The following is a 4345-nucleotide window of genomic DNA, read 5'->3' on the forward strand; positions in this document are numbered from 1 at the left end:
CTTTGGAAGGAATGATGCTAAAGCTGAAACTCCAGTACTTTGGCCACCTCATGCGAAGAGTTGACTCATTGGAAAAGACTCTGATGCTGGGAGGGATTGGGGGCAGGAGGAGAAGGGGATGACAGAGGATGAGATGGCTGGATGGCATCACCAACTCGATGGACGCTAGTTTGAGTGAACTCCGGGAGTTGGTGATGGACAGGGAGGCCTGGCATGATGGGATTCATGGGGCCGCAAAAAGTCAGACACGACTGAGTGACTGAACTGAACTGAACTGAACTGATGTATGTATGTGTGTGTGTATATATATATATATATATATATATACATATGCAAACATAATTATAAAAATAGCAAATTGCTAGTTTAAAAAGGTACCAGTACCCCCATGAAGTATTTGTTAATAGGGGTAGTTCTAATTTTCTGACTCAGAAACAGTGATTTTATGAGGAGAGAATTGTATAAGTCGCTGATGCATTAATTCAGTGCTTTCAGCACAATGTGACTATAACAATATACCTAACTATAATATGCCTACCAAGATGAAACAGACATCAGTTCAGTTCAGTTCAGTCACTCAGTCATGTCTAACTCTTTGTGACCCCATGGACTGCAGCACGCCAGGCCTCCCTGTCCATTGCCAGCTCCCAGAGTTTACTCAAACTCATGTCCATTGAGTCCGTATTGCCATCCAACCATTTCATCCTCTGTCATCCCCTTCTCTTCCCGCCCTCAATTGTTCCCAGTATCAGGGTCTTTTCAAATGAGTCAGTTCTTCACATCCGGTGGCCAAGGTATTGGAGTTTCAGCTTCAGCATCAGGCCTTCAAATGAATATTCAGGACTGATTTCCTTTAGGATAGACTGGTTTGATCTCCTTGCAGTCCAGGGGACTCTGAAGAGTCTTCTCCAATGCCACACTTCAAAAGCATTAATTGTTGAGTGCTCAGCTTTCTTTATAGTCCAACTCTCACATTCATACATGACTACTGGAAAAACCATACCTTTGATTCACAGACATTTGTTGGTAATGTCTCTGCTTTTTTGTATGCTCTCTAGTTGGGTCATAACTTTTCCTCCAAGGGGCAAGCATCTTTTAATTTCATGGCTGCAGTCACCATCGTTTTGCAGCCCAAAAAAATACAATCTGTCACTGTTTCCATTGTTTCCCCAACTATTTGCCATGAAGTGGTGGGACCAGATGCCCTGATCTTAGTTTCCTGAATGTTGAGCTTTAAGCCAAGTTTTTCACTCTCCTTTCACTTTCATCAAGAGGTTTTTTAGTTACTCTTCACTTTTTGCCATAAGGGTGGTGTCATCTGCATATCTGAGGATATTGATATTTCTCCCGCAATCTTGATTCCAGCTTGTGCTTCACTCAGTCCATCATTTCTCATGATGTACTCTGCATATAAGTTAAATAAGCATGGTGACCATATACAGCCTCAACGTAATCCTTTCCCAATTTGGAACCAGTCTGTTGTTCCTTGTCCAGTTTTAACTGTTGCTTCTGACCTGCATACAAATTTCTCAGGAGGCAGGTCATGTGGTCTGGTATTCCCATCTCTTGAACAATTTTCCACAGTTTTTTGTGGTCCATACAGGGAAAGGCTTTGGCATAGTTAATAAAGAAGAAGTAGATATTTTTCTGGAACTCTCTTCCTTTTTTGATGATCCAACGGATGTTGGCAATTTGATCTCTGATTTCTCTGATTTTTCTAAATTAAGTTTGAACATCTGGAAGTTCGTGGATCACATACTGTTGAAGCCTTGCTTGGAGAATTTTGAGCATTACTTTGCTAATGTGTGAGATGAGTGCAAATGTGCAGTAGTTTGAGCATTCTTTAGCATTGCCTTTCTTTGGGATTGGAATGAAAACTGACCTTTTCCAGTCCTGTGGCCACTACTGAGTTTTCAAAATTTGCTGGCATATTGAGTGCAGGACTTTCACAACATCATCTTTTAGCATTTGAAATAGCTCAACTGGAATTCCATCACCTCCACTAGCTTTGTTCCTAGTGATGCTTCCTAAGGCCCACTTGATTTCACATTCCAGGATGTCTGGGCCTAGGTGAGTGATCACACCGTCGTATTATCTGGGTTGTGAAGATATTTTTTTGTACAGTTCTTCAGTGTATTCTTGCCCCCTCTTCTTAATATCTTCTGCTTCTGTTAGGTCTATACCATTTCAGTCCTCTCTTGTACCCATCTTTGCATGAAATGTTCCCTTGGTATCTCTAATTTTCCTGAAGAGATCTCTAGATTTCCCCATTCTATTGTTTTCCTCTATTTCTTTGCATTGATCACTGGGGAAGGCTTTCTTATCTCTCCTTGCTATTCTTTGGAACTCTGCATTCAAATGAATATATATTTGTTTCTCTCCTTTTCTTTTTGCTTCTCTTCTTTGCACAGTTATTTGTAAGGCCTCCTCAGACAACTGTTTTGCCTTTTTGCATTTCTTTTTCTTGGGGATGGTTTTGATCACTGCCTCCTGTACAATGTCATGAACCTCCATCCATAGTTCTTCACACACTCTGTCTTTCAGATATAACCTTGAATCTATCTGTCACTTCCACTGTGTAATCATAAGAGATTTGATTTAGGTCATACCTGAATGGCCTAGTGGTTTTCCCTACTTTCTTCATTTTAAGTCTGAATTTGGCAATAAAGGAGTTCATGGTCTGTGCCACAGTCAGCTCCCAGTCTTCCTTTTGCTGACTGTATAGAACTTCTCCATCTTTGGCTGCAGAGGATATAATTAATCTGATTTCAATATTGACCTTCTGGTGATGTCCATGTGTAGAGTCTTCTTTTGTGTTTTTGGAAGAGGGTGTTTGCTGTGACCACTGCATTCTCTTGGCAAAACTTTATTAGCCTTTGCCCTGCTTCATTCTGTACTCCAAGGCCAAATTAGCCTATTACTCCAGATATTTCTAGGCTCCCTACTTTTGCATTCCAGTCCCCTATAATGAAAAGAACATCTTTTTTGGGTGTTAGTTCTAGAAGGCCTTGTAGGTCTTCATAGAAGCATTCAACTTCAGCTTCTTCAGCATTACTGGTCAGGCCATAGACTTGGATTACTCTGATATTGAATGGCTTGCCTTGGAAACGAACAGATATCAATCTTTTGTTTTTGAGATTGCATCCAATTACTGCATTTCAGACTCTTTTGTTGACCATGATGGCTACTCCATTTCCTCTTAGTTATTCTTGTCCACAGTAGTAGATATAATGGTCATCTGAGTTAAATTCACCCATTTCAGTCCATTTTAGTTTCATGATTCCTAAAATGTTAATGTTCACTCTATCCATCTCTTGTTTGACCACCTCCAATTTACCTTGATTCATGGACCTAACATTCCAGGTTCCTATGCATAGGAGATAGACATAAAGATATAATATACCAAAAATGACAGAATGATCCCTGTTCGTTTCCAAGGCAAACCATTCAATATCACAGTAATCCAAGTCTATGCCCCAACCAGTAACACTGAAGAAACTGAAGTTGAACGGTTCTATGAAGACCTACAAGACCTTTTAGAACTAATACCCAAAAATGATGTCCTTTTCATTATAGGGGACTGGAATGCAAAAGTAGGAAGTCAAGAAACACCTGGAGTAACAGGCAAATTTGTCCTTGGAATACGGAATGAAGCAGGGCAAAGACTAATAGAGTTTTGCCAAGAAAATGCACTGGTCATAGCAAACACCCTCTTCCAACAACACAAGAGAAGACTCTACACATGGACATCACCAGATGGTCAACACTGAAATCAGACTGATCATGTTCTTTGCAGCCAAAGATGGAGAAGCTCTATACAGTCAACAAAAACAAGACCAGGAGCTAACTGTGGCTCAGATCATGAACTCCTTATTACTAAATTCAGACTTAAATTGAAGAAAGTAGGGAAAACCACTAGGCCATTCAGATATGACCTAAATCAAATCCCTTATACAGCGGAAGTGAAAAATAGATTTAAGGGCCTAGATCTGATAGATAGAGTGCCTGATGAACTATGGAATGAGGTTCATGACATTGTACAGGAGACAGGGATCAAGACCATCCCCATGGAAAAGAAATGCAATAAAGCAAAATGGCTGTCTGGGGAGGCCTTACAAATACCTGTGAAAAGAAGAGAAGAGAAACTCAAAGGAGAAAAGGAAAAATATAAGCATCTGAATGCAGAGTTCCAAAGAATAGCAAGAAGAGATAAGAAAGCCTTCCTTAGCGATCAATGCAAAGAAATAGAGGAAAACAACAGAATGGGAAAGACTAGGGATCTCTTCAAGAAAATCAGAGATACGAAAGGAACATTTCATGCAAAGATGGGCTTGATAAAGGACAG

This window comes from Bison bison, unplaced genomic scaffold (genome assembly GCF_000754665.1).
Source record: "Bison bison bison isolate TAMUID 2011002044 unplaced genomic scaffold, Bison_UMD1.0 scf7180017864030, whole genome shotgun sequence".
Lineage (NCBI taxonomy): Eukaryota > Metazoa > Chordata > Mammalia > Artiodactyla > Bovidae > Bison > Bison bison.